Below are 18,029 nucleotides of genomic sequence, written 5' to 3'. Positions count from 1 at the left end.
AGTCGTGTTATTATTGCAAGGGACAGGAGGGAGGTGTGTTTCTGTCAGGTAATGCTGCTGGTTTCTGCAACTGGTGCTGTAGAGTTGGGAGCAGGTATCCCGGCAGCACTGGAAAACAGCAGCAGCTCTGCAGGCACATCTAAGTGTGATGCAGGCATCGCCTTCTGCTGTGGCTTGGCATGTGAAAGCAGCACAGCACAGCACAGCCTAAGCTGTACCCAAGTTGGCCATCCCTAGACATGCTTTCCTAAAGGCAGCAACCAAACTCCTGCAGTCCTTGGTGTGAGCAGGTTTGGGTGTAATATCAAAGCCAACAATGTTCTAAGTAACATTTCAGGTGGGTGTTTTTTTTCCCAGCTGATCCCAACAATTTACAGCTTTTTAGGGCCTTCTTGGTACATTTTGGGTCTTGCAGTCAGCTCTGCATTGCAAGACTCTGCTCCCTCTGCTCTTGCTGTGATCTGGATCTTGCGTGCGCCTGGGAGTGAAAATTATGCCCATTGTTCTACTTTTGTGGGTACTTGTGCTGCAGTTCACTGACTTGATCTGCAGCAAACCTGTTTTTAACTGCAGATCTCAAGTGGAAGATTGTTCAGAAGGAAAGGTGTGTCTCCCTGATTAGCTGAGCTGAAGTCACCTGACCCTGAACAAATAGTTCCTGACCTGAATTTTATGTCGACTTTATTTACTTAATATAGAAACGTTAAAATGGGCTGCAGTGAACTGCGTGTCTTTAACCATTTCTTTTCTTTGTATTGCATGTATGCTGATGGAGGATCGAGCAACACGGTGCCCTGCTGGGGATGTGGCGATGTTGCTGCCACATCAGTTTTCCTCCACGCGTTCAGGTACATGCAAAACTGTTGCAACACGTAATGGAAGCCCAATGGGAGGCAGACGCTTACTCACGGAGCCGTAACATAGGCTGATGATTCAGAAGCCTGCATGCCACCAGCTCTGCACAGCCAGCTTGTTTGGGAGGCAGCGTGCGAGCAGGAGGAAGGTGCTGACTCTCCTTGTAGCACTCACTCCTGGCACGAGGTGGTGGTGAAGTCAGGGCTCTATTTGCACTGTCACGCGATGCAATTAGGGAAGATCTGCTCCTTCTGCGACTGCTGTCTCAACCAGAGAGTGTCTATTGGAATGGAAACCGTCTCCGTGTGGGCAGAGATGTTGACGGTGCCACTTGGTTGCCCAATAGGTTCCTGATTACACATTAAGCTGGTGCAAAGGGAAAAGGAATACTGTTTGCTCTAACGAAAAGCTACAGTTTGTGGGCGAGGAGAAGGAAACCAGATCAATGTTCAGAGTTTCTTTGCTGGACTGTGACAGCTGGAAGAGCTTGGCTGCTGCTGCTGCTAATTCTTGATAGGCATGTATAGACAAATAGCGTGTGAGCCATTCTTCCTCCTCTTGTGATCTTAGCTGAGTTTTCTCTCAGCCTCCCTTTACCTATAATACATGCGATAGTCTTTGAGGAAGTCAATCCATCATCCCAATAGTAGCATGAGATTTGCAGCTGTTGCCTGCATTTAGGCCATGGCACTGGGGCATGCCAGACTTGGCCTGTTCACTTGAGCAGCTCACAGTCTCACTTGGACCTAGAAATCCATATCTGAAGAGCAAAGGTCTGAGTGAAGAGGAACAGTGATGAGGGAGACAGTGCAAAATGGAAGTGCAAGCAGAAGGGAGAACATTTGTCAGGGCTGCTTGCGGAGACATGGCTGTAGCCACCAGCGCCGGGCTCCATTTACCTGCCCAGTTGCTGGGCCTGCCTGAATGTACTGGAGATTAGCAGGCAGGAAAACACCTGCTTCCACTTAACCGATCCGAGAGGAAACAAAAGGCAAGAAAAGCTATGGCCTGAACAACGCAGGACTGGATGAAAGGTAATATGCAGCTTCAGATTGACAGTTGGCAGCCATAACCCTCAATTTAAAGCAGCTGAGAGTCCCAGCTCTTTAGATCTGAAATCTTGCTGCTATGAAGATGAAAGACTTTGTTTTCCCTCCTTTTTCTTTTCCTTTTTCTTTTTCTTTTTTTCTTCCCCTCCTCCCTTTTTTTTCTTCTTCTTTTCATTCAACTGTGGCCAAATGATGAATAGGCAGATGGGAGTCCAGGCAAACCCAGGTGCCAGGCTGCTGTGCTGGATAATAGGCAGCAAGGAGGGGCAGGTAACATTCAGATCCTCATACATGAGCTTAGGGATCCCCTTCCTCTTTTCCCTTGGGGGAATGACCACAGAAAAGGCTTCAGCGTAGGCACAGTGCTGACATTCTGGTGATGGTAAAGAAGGGAGTTGAGTTTGGTGAGGGTTACTGCTCAGCATCTCCGCAAGCAAGGCTTTGAGGAGGGCATTTAAAGCTTGATTCTCAAAATTCATGTGTTGAACTGACTATTTAGAAAGTGAGCAAACCTGGGCTCAGCATCGTTTGAAGTATGCTGTCAGCAGGCTCCTGCTTTTCCTCTGTTTGCTTTGACTGGAGCCAGAAAGCTTATTCTGGCTGTTAACAAACTGGTTACACCAGGGATACCCACCACAACGCCGCAGACCGGGCCCCTTGAAGTGATTAAAGGAAGAGCCCATGGGGTTCTCTTTGGTGCCAGGGTAAGGATTTCATACTTGTGTACAGGGTAGGGCAGGGAGGATGCTTTACCTTTCCCTCCTTCACCAGCTTGTGCCCCGCGGAAGCGTAATTTAAGCCCAGCAGATCGGACGGTTGGCCCTAAATTAGCGTGTTTACAAAGAGGGGGCAAACAGAAGGTAAGGATTGCTAGATTATAGAACTGTCTTTCCGTGTTCAAATAAACTCGTGTTAGCCCGACTCGCCTGCCCAACTCTTGTGTCATCTCTGGGGCAGTAAAGAAGCAGTGAAACCTGTGACCTTACGCACCACCACTGGCAAAACGTGTTTTAGCTGCAGTGTTTGGCTGCATGCAAGCTGTCCCTCCAGGTTATTGTACCGCTGCAAAAAGCAATGTGCTTCTCCCCTCCTCCTTTGCTTGCTTAACTTGTTAAGACATGGAAGGTTCCTCCTGCTATGACTCCTATTCCTGACCTGACAGGTGGTGCCTTGAGCTGAACTTTGCTCTCGCAAACACGGCTGAGTTTCACATATCAGCCTCCCATGGAGCGGACTCACCCATTTACCCAGAATTTAGTAATTCCAGCAAGGTGTGCTGCCACAACCATCCCCAGTGCTGGGCTGAGCACAGCTGCTCAGTGCACAATCAAACGTAAGGCGCATGGATTCCGTGTGCTTAATCTTGTGCCCCTAACTCTATAGATTGTGCAACGAGCTGCCGAGCACAGGTATGGAGATGAAAGAGGTGGAGGCGATGCAGGAAGTGATACTGCTTGTCTACAGCCCTCAGATGAAAAGAGTGAACACCTGTATGGATCTGCCCCGGGGTGACCCCTTCCTGCAGAGCTGCACGAGGAACAAAGAGCTGTAATATTGGATCAGAAGTCCAGTGTGCTTGGCAGCCTGTTTTCCACTAGTACATAATAGGGACTTATCGAGAAGAAAGAGGAATGTGTTGCTAAGAAGAATGGCTGTGAGATGGTTTGTTGACAGGAGATGTTTCTTCCCGAAGCAAGCAGTGCTCCATTTGAACCTTGTGGCGAAGAGCCTTTGCATCTTTTCATTATCTGGTCCAAAGCCATTCTCTGCAGCAGTGGTTTGTGTTTTCATGTGAGCATCTGCTTCCTACCAAACTCTTGGTGTCAGTGACATCCTGCGGCTGCATGGATGTGTATCAGTTTGGGGTGATTTTTGGAGCAGGGTTCCTGTCTGTTTTAGCGTACCTGCATTTATCCAAGGAGGAATTATTAATGTGAGCATTTAGCGTGCTTGCTGCCCAGTTCTTGTGGCCCAGATGCAGCCCATTTGTTCCAATAACCACAGAAACAAGCGTTTCATCAGCATGTGTAACAAGCTGCACATTAATCTTTTTTAAAGATGAAAAATACCTGATAAGGTCTTTTCTGTACATCATGGAGAAATGAAGTACATTTCTCAGCAGAAATACACCACTACAGTGTGCCAGGAATTAAATCTCATGTCTTAGGTAGCCTATATTTCTGGCAAAGGTTTGTCCAGCTTGGTGGTGTCACCCCTTGTGTTGCAACTTGACTTTCTGAGGCCATAAAGCCGTGGTGAAACCTCATTTCAGCATACATGGCAAACCATTTGTTTACTATTGCTGCATTAGAAAAGGAGAGGCTCAGCTGGCCGGATCATTAAAAGGCACCAGTGGGTATTGAATGGCTTAGTCCTCTCCTTAATGTTCTTATGCTGTAAATCATTTATTGGGAACTTGGGTACGTGTCTGAATCCAGCCGGTACATAACTATCTCTGATACAGATGGACTGTTTGGAGTTAAACAACTTTCAAGGAATAGAAATGAAAACTGTTTTCAGTTCCACAGGCTTATATGGCAGTGTAATCCTGCGGCTGTAAATAGCTGTACTGATGGATATAAGAAGGTATGAAAAATCAAGGCACTGGGCCGGAACCTAATCGTGTGGATGTTCTGGCTCTACTACAGATTTTTTCTGTGTGATGTTAAGCAAGTCACTTCAGCTCTGTTAATCTCTCCAGTTCAATTCCTCCCATATAGAACAGCGTGCTTATTCTTTACAGACATCTTCAAGCCATCATCATGACTTTTGTAAGGTATGCAGGCACGGTGCTGATGGGCTGAATAATATCCCAGACTCTAAGCTGATCAGAGGTTCATTGCAATAACACACATGAGATTGTCAAGGAACAAAATCAGCATCGCTCTCATTACAGTGCCAGATGAAAGTCTCCCCAGCGTGCAGCTTCTAGTGTGCAAAAGATGAGAGAATAACCAGCCTGAAGCAAGGTACAACAGACACACTCGGGTAGGACTGAGATGATAGAGAAGGGTTTAGGATTACCATCAAACAAGTATGTCATATGTAAATATTCTCTGTTTGCAAACAAATGGCTCTTGTGTACAAACCAAGGCCGGGGTATAGATTATTGCTGATAATAAGGTTTTTTGCTGTTGTTGTTGTGATAACAGGGAGGCTCGTTTGCAGGCATTTCTGCAGAAAGATAAGGTTGACTTTTTCCATAGCAAAACTCAGTTTTCTGCATTACCCCTGGAAGCCAGGTAGGAAGTAATAAATGAACAGAGGACAGAAAAATGCAACTGTGGGGAAGTGGGATTTGGGAGGCAGAGCTGCCAAGCATCCCATTCTCTTGGATTGGAACTGAGTGGAGTTCACTCACCGTTATTCAAACCTTGGGTTGGCTTTGATAGGACCCTGAAAAACAAAAAGGAGCGGTTCCCAGGATGCTAAACAGATAGGATGGAGATGAAAGAGGTGGTACAGAGGGGGAAAGATGTGAATTTGGTTTGGTTGGCCTGGGGGAGGTGAGATCCAGGTTTGCATCACACCTGCTAACAGAGCACAGCCATGGCCCCAGGGGCTGCATCCCACCTCCCAGTCACGCTGCATTTATCCCATTGGGGAATAGTGCTGAGGAGGCTGGTAGTTTCCTATAGATTATAGATGCTATCTATGCTAAGTACGCCAGCCAACCAATTGGAAACCTAAATGCTGTATTTGGAAAGCTATTTATTAACTTTGGGTTTTAAATTCTTCTGAGAGCTCACAAACGCAGGATCAGATACTGCAGGCATAAATTTCTCCTCCAGATGCTGTGGGTTCGACTTGTCCCAGGCGAAAACCTGTGTCTGGAAGCTACAGCTCTAGCCAGGGAGAGAAGAAAAGGAAAAAGGCAGCGTGCTCAGAAGCACAGCCGAGGGCATAATCAAACTGCAGAAACCCTTGCAGAAGAAATCAGTCTTCTGCAACTAAAGGTTTCCAAGGTTTCTCTGGAGTTAGCTGTGAGGATAAGTCATTTCTTAGGGGAATTCTTCTGCCGGTTGGGTTAATTAACATGATAATGTGTTGTTTCATTAGCTACATCTTTCATGGGAAATAGGAGAGCTTCCTTCATAACAAGGAGAAAACATTTCACTTGTTTTTCTTTTTTCATGACACTGCTGAGAATTTAAGGAAAACTTCCTTTGAAAGGGGCTAAAAATTCTATGTAGAAAATGACTGCTTGGCTTTGTTTCATTTTACATGCTGACACCAATCATGATTAGGACTGAGCACCAGTAAACCCTTTTTGCACATCCCTCAACACTTTCAACACAAGGATATGTCGTGGAAGAGACTCCACTTGTCAGCATCCCAGTAGCACTCCGTGCAGGGAAGGGGAAATGGGGATTTTTGACAGTATTGAGAATGGAATTTCTATCTGACAGATCTAGGAATGAATACCAGCAGTCTAAGCTGAACTATGCTGAGATTGTAGTGTTTCCAGCCATGGTACACCTGAAAGGCCACAGGAATTCACGGATAGGTTGGATGGGGTCCCGGGCAGCCTGATCTGGTGGCTGGCATCCTTGGTTAGAGCTTCATGATCTTTAAGGTACCGTCCAACCAAAGCCATTCTATGATTTCATGAGTCCAGCTGTGGGTCTCTGCTATTAAGCAGTGGAGTTCTGGTGGGATTCTTTGTTAGTTCCTGAAATTATTCCTTGTGCCAAGACCAAGGTGGGATCCAAACTGCTGCTTTCAAAGATAAAGAAACAAATCAGCTTTTGTGGATTCACCAGCAAAATCATGCAGAAAGTCCCTGCATCTCTTTGTGCCTTAAGCTGCCCCTGTGTGCATGCTACATCCTTCACTTGGGGAAAGCGATCACCCACCGATGCACTGCAGCCACAGGCGAGGTCAGCCAGGTGGGTTTCAGCTAAATAATCACATTTCTCATCCAACAGGTTGACCAACAACAACCACCCCAAAATATTTCTCAGCAACGAACCCACAGCTCCACATCGCGCCAACATTCGGGGCGCCTGGGAGGAGCTCGAGGTGGAGCAGGAGCACCAGATCGGAGCCCACGCTCGGTAAATAATCAATTCTTTGTTCAAGACAGCAGCAGGGAGGCTGAGTGCCCCCGGAGAGGCCGCCTCGGCACAGGGCTGAGGCCCGACCGGCCGCTCCCCGTGGAGGACACACCTGTTGGGGGCCAGCGGCCGCAGATTGGCTGGGCGCAAGGAATGCACCTGCGCAGGGAGGGGTGAAGGACTACATGTAAGACGAGCCCGTAGACACTCGCCGTCTCTTCTCAATTCCAGCTTAAACAAGCAGCAGAGCTCTGGGCTGCGAAGAAAGCCACGCGTGGTTTTATCCTTTTTGCTTTCCTATTTTTTTGTTATTATTATTATTTTTTAATTCGGTTAGGTTTCGGTAGGCTGCTACCACTTTGAGTTGGTGGTTTTTTGTTTTTTTCTTTCAGGTTTAGTTCTATTTTTTTTTATTATTTTTTTTCCCCTCCCTTCGCTGCGAACACCTCTCGCTTCGAGTTCGTCTTTTCCAGGACATGGGAAGATCAGAAGATGAAAGCCCTGCCGTGCACCCGCGATGCTCGCTGTGTCCCTTTGGTTGCCCTCTCAAAGGCTGGCAGTCTTGGTTTGGGAAAAGGTGCTGTGCGATCAGCACTGAAGTTGCATGAATGGTGTGTGTGTTCATGGTACTGGTAAGACACGGCATACAGGTACTGTGGTAGCAATGATCTGAGTAGCACGCGGCACGACTTCTTCAGTGCTTTTCATACCTGTGTTTCTCCTCTCCACTTTTTCGCAGGGTTCTGTCCTCTTTTCTCTTCCTCCTTTTCTCCCCAGGTGGATTAAAGAGGGTTTTGTTGTCGGGATCAGGTTTTGTCTGCTCAGTTCTGGGGGAGGGGGAGCGGCGCATGAATCCAGCGTTCATTTTCCAACCAGCCAAACCAGTCAGGGCAGGCAGAGCAGAACCAAGAAACCAAATAGGAGGGAGCCATGGGGGAAAGCCAGTTTCACCCAGGTGTCCTGGAGAGCTTGCAAAAAAGACTCCATCTGAGGAGGCTTACGGCAGCTGAAAAGCGATGGTATAAAACTAGAGAAATCCATCCAAGCAGAATCATTGCATTTCAACAAGGACCTAGCCTGGGCAGTGCTAATGGTGACCTTTGAAATGCAGCAGGCTATAAGCTCCTTTTCCTTTTCTTTGTGGTGATGGCCATTTTTCCAATTCAATTCTAAATCAACTGCCATCTTGATGTATTTTATTGCAATTACAAAACGCCCGACCTTCTTGTTTTAGCCGTATGTTTGTGGGTCCTTGGCAGCCAGAATTAATTCCTCAGCTTCTGCATTGCAAGTGAAGGAAGGAGATTTGGAACCCTTCAGACCACCTCGCTGAGGTGGAAGCGTAGGGAAGGTCTCTCTCTGCCTCACCCATCAGTTTCCGCTCATGGCACGGAGGAGCCATTTTGGGTTCGTTTTGTTTATTCTTTTCTTACCCGAGGCTTTTTCGTGCACGACCAAACGAGCGCCATTAGGGCTCCTTGCTCTTGCTGCAGAAGGCCTGGTGCCAGCCCAACCAGCTCCTGCTTGCATTGCCTGCTCGGACACCGGGGAGACAAAACAAAGCACTTGGCTGCCTGGTGAGGTGCAAGCCTGCTCGTGGGCTGCTCCCACAGACGGGAAGATGGAGGAACCCAAAAAGCTCCTTTTTGGCTCCTCGTTGAGCTGGCAGCTGGCGGGCAATGCTGTTGACGTGGTAAATTTGGATGAGGAATGAGAGGTGTTTTGTAAGCAAGCAGGCTCTGTGTGCAGTGCAGCCACCCTGTCCAGGAAGAGGCGCTGGGCTGGCTTTGCAGACACTTTGCAGTCAGCAGAAAATGTTTGCTCACGCGGTCCCTCCACCCCTCCAGTCAAACGGCCTTCGAGAAGGTTCTTTGAGGCACTGAGCTGGGCTAGACAGTGCCAGGGAATGGGGCTCATCTGAGCCAGGGAGCTGAGCCTGCCCTGATTGAACGCTGCTGGATTTGATTGGTTTCTAAAACATCCTTAATTTCTGGAAAATGTTGTCAAAATTGCAGGAAATGCTGCTAGATTACTTACCCCTCCGTTTCACTGAGGCTAATTCGTGACTTCTATTTTTCTATTCTTGCCTATATCTTCTCCCTGTAATTGCAAATATTACCTAAATCATATTCCTTTCAAAGAAAAAGTTAGAGGGCTTTGCTTTGTTCCAGACTCCTCCGACAGTAGATTAGTTTGTGCTTGCTGGACTCTCAGGGAACAGCATTATGACTGAAAAAAAACCATGCCATATTTATGCACAAATACCAAGCCAGATATGAGCTTTCTATCCATTTCCCATTGACTTTTCACATTTGGCCCCAGTCTCAGTCCTTTCAATTGGATTTGATCTCCTTTTTTAATTTAGCTAGCATTGCAGCTGTGAGCATGTGGCACTCGGTGCCCACGCGAAGCTGGAGGTGGTACATGCAAGACTTCTGCAAGTACCTCTTTAAGGGCTCTCAAAATTAATTAATTTAATCACTGAATTATTAGAACTCATTACTGAATGAGAATCTGAGCTCTTAAAAGGCACCGTTTGACAGACGGGCAACTAAATTGAAGCAACTAAAAGAAAAGCGCAGGATTTGGGAAAATAATAGCTAAATTCCAGATTCTATCTCCTCCCCCCATTCTGCCCTGCAAGCAACCAGCCTGGTGAAGGCTCAGTAGGTTCACAGAATAATTATATTACTTGCCATTACCATCATGACTATATTAGTACATTTCAGGAATGCCAGTAGTCAGAACGTACAAATCTGGCACCTGAGAGATGGGGCTGGCCAGCAGCAAATTCTATCTGCCAGATACAGTGATGCCATGCCAGTATTGCCAATGGATCAGGGGCTCAGTGCTTCTCCTGCCCTTGTTAACACCAACTGCAATGCTGCTCAATGCATGAAATGAGCTTAGAGGGCTGTGGGCCCTGGAGCTGGCCTGACCTGCTGACACAGATTTAACAGTGCAAGCGGCTGTATAAAAACAGAGCTAAGCTTCATTTCAGAATGAAAAGAAAAATCCACCTCAGAACAATGCTTTCAATTTAATGGGGCCCGAAGTGAATGAAGGGGCACATTAAAATACACTTATATGACCACATACCAGCTGATGGTAGCATTTGGAAGTCACTTCCATTAGGCAGCCATAAAACTATAAGAACTCTCCTCTTTTGCGTGGAGGTTTGCTCATGTAGGAAACAGGGTTTTCTTCCTGTCCTTAATCTGAAAGAAAACAAAATAAAACAAAACCAATGTAGAAAGGCTGAAGTGCTAATTTTCCACATCTCTAACAAAATTCAGAGCGTTGTGGGATTTCAAATTGCAAAAAAAAAAAAATAATAATAACAATAATAATGGAAAATTGGAGGTAAAATATGAGCACAATCAGATATTAATTCATTAGAATGTCCTTACCATATTATGGCCAGGGGAAAGTGGCTTGAGGAAATCACCTTTTACAATCGGGATGTGTATTTCGCATTAATCAGCTTTTCTTTTAAGGGCTCTGTGGTTAGAGTCTGGTAAGTCGTCATGAGAGGCTTTACTTTTGTATTTTAATCTTTGGTGGTGGCAGAAGGGGTGGTGATCAATAAGCCAAGTGAACTCCTGAAACAACTCAGACCGTGCTGATGCGTTTAAGCTCCCAGCTAAGCTTGGCTGTCCTTTCCAGCTCCAGGTACAGCTTTTATCTGATGGAGCTCGAGATATAAAGGCTTAAGTTTCACATGCTTTGTTCTTTTCATCGTCCGTGCCTATTGATTAAGGCTCACCCTGCAGGTTAACCAACAAGTAATTTTTCCCCCCACTGGAGCTGCATTCCTTTCCGGACCTGCAGCTGCCCGGGCAAAGCTGGGCACCTCCATGCTCCCCCCCCCCTCAAGGCATACCTGATACCCGATTAATGGATACCCCATTGTTTTAGGGCTGGGGGAACTTTGAGAAGCAAGTGGGGGAGGCGATAGGAAGCAGAAAAGGGGAGGAGAAATAAAGGTAATGCAGGTACAAACCTAATTGCTCCTGACGTGTAAAAAAATAAGGGGGGTGGGGTTCACTTAAGTTCCTTGTTTTCCACTCCTCTTCAGTCATTCTTTCCTTTTTTTCTCAAGGCCTGAACATTGGTAATAGTGGTGATGATTAACTAAATGAAGTCGGTAACCTGGGCGACCATTAGGGTGGTTTTATATTTCATGGGTACCGCGTAGCCTGAGAAAAGCACTCTATTGAGGACTCAGAAAAACAAGATGGGACGTTTGGGGTTTTTCAGTACCGGTTCGGATTTTGGTTTTGGGTTCCTCTTTGGATCACACCGCGTTGCTTTGTGTTTTGCGCCCGGCTCTTTCACAACGGTAAGGATCCAACCGCACTTCCCTTCCGCTCCCACCTTTCTCCTTCCTTCTCTTCATGACCTGTTGCTTCTGAAATATCCCGGGTATGACCGAAGTGCTCAGGCCCAGCTGGAAAAAACTATTCAGGGGAGAAGGAGAGAGGATTTATTTCTCAATATATCAGATACATGGCAGATTAATCGCCTTGGAGATGTATTTATTTTTGACGATGCATCTCAGGCTTGTCCTGCTTCTGCTGCTATAAGTCAGTGCTATTCTCTCGAGACAAAGCATTTCATTTCGTGCTGTCACCACATTGCCTTGAGTGCACTGAAGGCAGGTGCCGTCTTCTGCAGAACAAGAAGTTCTCCCGACACTCAGGAATTGCTCGTGGCACCAGCAGTGAAAATGTGAGCAGCGAGCTGCTGGGATGGCTCGCACCATTTTTTGGGAAATGTCAATAATTTATGTGCTCCATACGTACTAAATAAGTCTTGCTAAAGAGCAGACTAGAAAAATGAGCTGAAATTTATTAGCTGATTAGTACTGTGTGGCAGAAGTAGGCTATCACTTCCTGACTATTTTGTTGCGTGAACCAGACAGAAAAAACAAATGGGATTTTATATTTTGAGCTGGCCACAGAATCCCTAATTCCTCCGAAATTTGGGCTGTGCCTTTTGGGGGCTCTGGCCCCAATAGCTGCTCAATGCAAGCACCGTGTTGGCTGCGGTGTGCATTCCAACCACAGCCAACTCCTGGCAGCTCCTGTGGTAAAGAAAAAGAACCGTGAATGTTCTCTCTGTCCTGCAGACAGGTTGGCGCATGCTAAAGTGAAGAACCGAATGCATTTATCTGAATATCACACAAAACAGCATCGAACCAATTCAGCCAGTTTTTTATAAGATCATTTTCGTGACTCGTATTTGTTGCTATTAAACTTCTGCAGTAGCAGCTACTCCAGGTACTAAACACACCGTTAATTTTTGGGTCTCAAATTTACGATGGTAAGAACTGTGTAACCTCTGTAGCTGGTTTTGGTATTATGGTCATACATTGTCTTGAGTTTGATGCTGGTCCTTTGACTCCACCCACATATTTCCTTTGAATTTGTTTTCTACAGTTCACTTCTGAAACTCATTTCCCATTTAAACTTTCTCCAATGGAGGAGAAGTGAAATAGATGCAGTATTGGGTAGAAGAAAACACAAAAGGTTCCTTCATTTCCTCTGCATCCCATTAGTGGCAGCTCTTAGGCAAACCAAGCAGACTGCTGTTATTTTAATAGGTGGTCTTAGAGATTATTTCACATTTTCTGTCTTCTACAGCATTAGATTTTCCTTTTCCACCCCACAAAACCTCCCATTTCCATCACACAGTGCCGATGGGCAGGTCACAAACGATAAGGAGTTTTAACAAGAAAATTCACCAACCGTTGGTGGGTCGATTAATGATTAATACCAGAGCAAGGCTTGAGGACTGTGTATTAGAACTACATTATGCAGCTAAGAAAACCTTACCTTTGTAGTAGTCATCTTGGCATGCTACCATTGCACAGCTTGTAGGTGAACACTGTGCAAGGTTGCAGAACGTCGTGGGCTGGGTTCTTTTTGGTATTTAACTCCAGGTGTGTTCTGCTGGTTGGCTCAATCTGCAGGTGTTTGGTTGTGGTGGAAGTGACTGCTGAGGACGTTGGCATAGCATGGGTTGATGCATGGTGAAAGTGTTGTCTGCTGCTCCATTGGAAGTGCCACGCTGGCAAAGTGTGCCAGCAACACATTCTGTTGGCATGCAGAAAGGGCTGAATGGCTTCACAGGTCTAGTCCAAGTTCTGTCTGCATAATATTGCTCCTTAGTAGTAATACACTGGGAGTCAAATCCTGCTCTGGGCTGACATTCCTGAAGTGGCATGAATGAGTAGCAGAAGAGCTGGCATGTCAAGAAAAGGATTTTAATTAAATATTTTTTCCATTCTTAAATGGAGAAGTAGGAAATCAAATAATGGACTGGGGCTTTTCAGTTTTCCATGGCAATTCAGACTGGTATTTATGTTTTTTAGCATGCATGAAGGGAATTGGCTGATCCAGTTGTGTTTCTTTAAGGGCATGTAAAGTGCAGCAGCACTGCCCTCATAGATTTCATAGAATTCTTATCCTTTTGTTCACAACTGCAAATAGGAGGAAAAGCAATGAGGGAGCTCTGAGTAAAGGGGGAAAGCCACAGCTCTCCCTAAGTCCTTGGAGTGCCAGAACACCTCACTGCTATCTATCTCTGCTGCTTTTACACACCTTGCACCCATGGCCCTGAACACATCCACTGCACTCACCTTGCTTTATGGAAGAAACTTTGACCTTCTGAGAAGCATTAGTGAAAGGGCAGTTCCAGTGAGAGCTGGAGATAAGCTCAGAGCTAGTTTGGCCTCACGGAGTTTTTTTTTCCTTACTGGGAAACGTGTCAAAGTCAGGAGGGTGGAAAAGGCTTTAAAAGAAGAGGCCCTGAAAATATTCTTCATTTTCAGCCCCTTCTGACTTTCCTCTTTGCTTACACACGTTGTGGAGAGAACCATCCCTCTTCATTCTGGATGTTCTCCATCTCTGGCGAACAGGAGGGAGTTGAGAGCTGACATAATGCTGCTCCCCAGGTACCATCAGCACCAGTTTGTACATCTGGGTGCACAAAGAGGCATCCTGTTGAATCTCTTGGCAAGATTTAGACTTTATGCTTTTTAAGGGACTTTTCATGGCATTTATGTGCAAGTCCTCTGGCTTGAGCACGTGTCTTACTCAGCATAACATCTCTGAGATTGCTGAAAGGTCTCAGTTGTAAGAAATGGGCCTAGGAGAGATCCATTGAGCCCAGGAACATTGAGTTGTTAGCTCAGAATTTCTGGTATAGCTCTCGTGTAGTTTTGCTCTTGGAATTGCAATGTATTACCTTATAGCTGGACCACAGACAAAAATCTTCTGAATCAGATTAAAACATCCCCGGAGCCTTCAGAAAGTGACAGGGTCATACCAATCTCCTTTCCTGCTGGGCTGATTCCCAGAGCATCATAAATGAAATGCTGATTGACTTGAGTTGTCCCAATGGCATCTTCAGATGGCATCAGAAATATCAAGCAGGGCTGGTAAAGGCCAAATAGGCTGATGCAGAGTGGATTGGGGTGGACTGGGGTCTTTTCCAGCTGAGCTCAGACAATCTGCAAGGATGCAGCTTTTGCCACCTCTCATCTCACCGCAGGTCGAATATGCGATCCCATCACTCCCTCTGAAATGATAAGACATGTCGTGTAATAGTGCATATCCATCCTTGCTACGAGCTTTGAGTCAGATAATCGATCCCCCTCCTTCTCTGAGCAGTTCATGAAATCAGTGCAATTGAGGTGTTTTTTTTCCCCCTGATTATAACCAAGCGTCACGTAAATTCTCTAAACTGCAGCCATTCAAGAAAATTTTTGCTCTCATATCAAACAAGCACAGTTTTGATTCACAGCAACCAGATCTGTTAAACACAGCCGAAGGTTTTGTTGTCTGGAAATCCTCCATTCTAACTATGACATCTAGGCTACTTCAGACAAAGAGCTATTGTTCAGCTCTTCTTGTTGACTTTCTCCATACCGTGTTATTGAAGCAGAAAAGACACTTTCTTTTGTAATGGTTAAGAGGAGCACGTCTGTTTGCTGGCTGCCGCAGGGAAGCTTTACCTTTCCTGACACTTACCTAATAGCAAGGGGCCAATGGGGTTCAATGCTGTTAGAAGGGACAGAAAGAAAATAAGCACAAAATACACAGGTGAACCCAACCTTCCTCCATTCCCCAAATTCTCCAGCAGCAATCTTTTTAGCTATTCCTAGTCAAAATGGAAGAGGGAACCACCGGTGTAATTATATTCAAATGCCAATCAATACAGGGACGTGGCCCACAGTGCAAGACTTGAGAAGCTGTGCAGGGCAGTCTCAGGTTAAAGCTCTTGTAATGCAACTTGTTTGTATCAGACTTTGACTTGGCTTACACTTAAAAGCACCTTTAGCAGGTAGGGCTGTAGCTGCCCAACCCCCAGATGTGACAGCTGGCAGCTGATGGGCACGTTCCATTTAGGTGAATACAGAAGTGAGGACTCTTCTTGGTAAGTGACAGCATTTGATCATTGAGATCCCAAAGGAAGGACAGCTGTAGGTTATATTCTCTTTTTTGTTTGTTTTTCCTTTCTCTTTTTTCTTCTCCAAACAGCGAGGCTTTCTAGCTTGTGCTATAGCTGCTGCTTGTAAACCATGACCCTGAGATGCCATTACCATCTTACTGGGCAGCATTGGATGTTCTCTGTTTTTCTAATACTGCCTGGTAATGATGATTATGGTGTCTCGTGTACAACGTGGAAACACTCAACAGCGAATTTGGAAGCGGAGGTCAGTGGCCAATAGAGAAACCCAAGCCTGATTGACTGCCCACAGCTGGGAAGACTTGACAAATTTATGATCAAATGCTTCAGGTTATAGAATAAGGGGTAAAAGCAAATATAAGAAAGTCACCTTCCTGTAGAATCATCTCACAGTGAGCCTGGGAATAGAAAACCGTGCAGAATACAGAGCACAGCACGTGTTTGATATTGCAATGAATGAATACATTCACATGAAAATGCTGAGTACTGTAGCATTCAGTGAAATCCAAGTGCTCTTCTCCAATTATATTCTATTTACTTTCCAGCCATGTTAGCTTTCCAGAGAACAAAAGCAAACACTTCACTGAAAATTAGCATTTGAGTTTCCTAGTTTATAATTTTCCCTGCAAATCAGTATGTTTTTCTAATCCAAATATAAGATAATTTAAGGAACAGACAGCTGAAATCAATGGCAGAGTTGAGTTTTTCAGCCTTGCTGTTATCATTTGCTCTGTCTTTTCCACATCAGCTCCTCTGGACTTCTCTCCAGCAGAATGCTCCAATAGCAAAACCATTTTGTTTTAAAGCCTTCAATTTACAAGTAACGTTTCTTATTTTTATACAGATTTCTCACTTCTTAAGAACATTCTCTCTGCTTATTTTCATTATTTTGATGGACTAACACCTTAAGGTGTGCTTTAAGGTGGGATGGACTCTTACTCCCTGAGGTTTCTTTCCATGATGAAGCTACTCAAAGTCATTTGGAAAGAACTATCTCAGCCTAAAAGGACTCACTGTGAGGATGTTGTCTTCAATGGTTCACAGATCCTTATTGTTTCTTTCTGAGAACTGAGGCAATACGGGAAGCTTTACTCCTCCACTTATCAGATATTGGAGGCACAGCATGAAAGCTATCCCCAGGAAAGGATATTACTGCTGATAGGTGCTTTTAGCAGACACAGGGTGCTGCAGGCAGGTGTGTCAGTGTCCCTGGCAGGTAGGAAGCACTCCAGAACACAGCAGCCCCACACACATACCCAGGTTCATTTCAGCTCCTGGCGTGCTGTGGTGTTTAGCTCCTAGCACAGAGGGCTGCTTGGTGAACACCTATCAGAGTGCAAAGCCACATACACACAGCCTGGGTGAGATGTGCTGTGTGACAGCTTAGATCTATACAAAGCTTGCACATACTCTGTAAAACACTGTCAGGGCCACAAAGACTTACAGGTACCTCAGGGCTATGATAAATATGCATGCAGCAGAGCAGCACAGCTCAAAGCAGAGCACTGCTACTGAACCACAGTGCCTGAAAGGTATAGCCAGCTCCAATGGGACAGGGAAGGAGCAAACCCTGCTGCCCCTCCTGCATGGAGAGAGGGTCAGCAATGGCCAGAACCCCAGCATCCCTACCATGACACAGAGCCCTTAGGGGTAAGGGAACACCTTGTGTCTCAGAGCTGGGCTAGATTTCTGCTACAGCAAACTTCTGGAAAAAAAATAACAATAAAGCAAAGCAGGCAGCTACCCTTCATCTTCATCATTAGCATTCATTATGCTTAATTACACCACCAAACAACTGCACGCCTAAGTCTCCTGTCTCCTCCCGTCACTTTGATTTAAGATTCAAATTTGTCTGCACTCCTTCGAGTCGCACCGTACAATAAAGTAGCATCAATGAATTGTATTGAACGCTGGGCCATCTCTGACACATCTCTGTGCTGATTTGTTTGTACACCAGGTTTAGGTTTGTCTTTTTAACTGATCACAATGACTCAAAGTGCTGTGAATCAAAAGGAAGCAAGGAAACTGAGAAACCAAAGGAAGGAAATCTTCCTGCTCTTAATTGTACTGAAACAGGACCTCATCTTGTGTTTCTATTCTAGATTTTAATACATCAACTTCCTGCACCATCTTTGTCTCCTGAAATCCACCACGAATTTCAAATTATCTTTTAGTACCAAACGTCTTCCTTCTGCCCATCTCCTTACCTGGTAGATCAATGATGTGCCTGGTGATGTAAAGCAATCTTTCTGCTCCATAGATGTTCCATTTCTCCAGCTGCTGGACAGACCGTGGTCCTCTGTGGGCATCTTACTAGACAGTGCTGGATTTCATGGATCTATTCTAACACTGTCTGGTAACGATGTTTAAAGGGTGAACCAAACAACACCATGCATCGGGAGGAGCTCTCACAGAAAGATACCGTGCCACAATTTAAGCCAAATTGGAACATTTGGCCAAGAGGGTAAGGATGTTGGCTATTGTACTGATGAGTATTTTTAGAGGTAGCAAATGGTTTAGATCATAAATACTTAGAACAAAGAAGCTGCTTGAAACCACCACCCTGCTAGGTGCTCCTGCTGCAGTAAAGGAG

At 45.5% G+C, this 18,029-nt stretch overlaps 1 long non-coding RNA gene across 7 annotated transcripts in view; it reads right to left on the bottom strand.

Annotated features, from left to right (window-relative positions):
- The window catches only part of LOC107323554, a 43,431-nt gene that overhangs the window by 7,800 nt on the left and 17,602 nt on the right, over window positions 1-18,029 (bottom strand). For 2 of the 7 annotated variants that reach the window (XR_004309483.1, XR_004309485.1), the window contains 4 exons: window positions 12,799-14,545; window positions 10,965-11,421; window positions 10,061-10,179; window positions 4,725-9,061 (listed from right to left, as the gene is read on the bottom strand). This is a non-coding gene — a long non-coding RNA (uncharacterized LOC107323554). Of the gene's footprint in view, window positions 1-4,724; window positions 9,062-10,060; window positions 10,180-10,964; window positions 11,422-12,798; window positions 14,546-18,029 lie in introns of those variants that run through there. The other 5 variants (XR_004309486.1, XR_004309488.1, XR_004309489.1 and 2 more) reach the window with 5 other exon arrangements.

The sequence above is a fragment of the Coturnix japonica genome, chromosome 21, assembly GCF_001577835.2.
Source record: "Coturnix japonica isolate 7356 chromosome 21, Coturnix japonica 2.1, whole genome shotgun sequence".
Taxonomy (NCBI): Eukaryota; Metazoa; Chordata; class Aves; order Galliformes; family Phasianidae; genus Coturnix; species Coturnix japonica.
The sequence above is the reverse complement of the archived record's forward strand: the minus strand, read 5'-3'. Positions and strand labels throughout refer to the sequence as shown.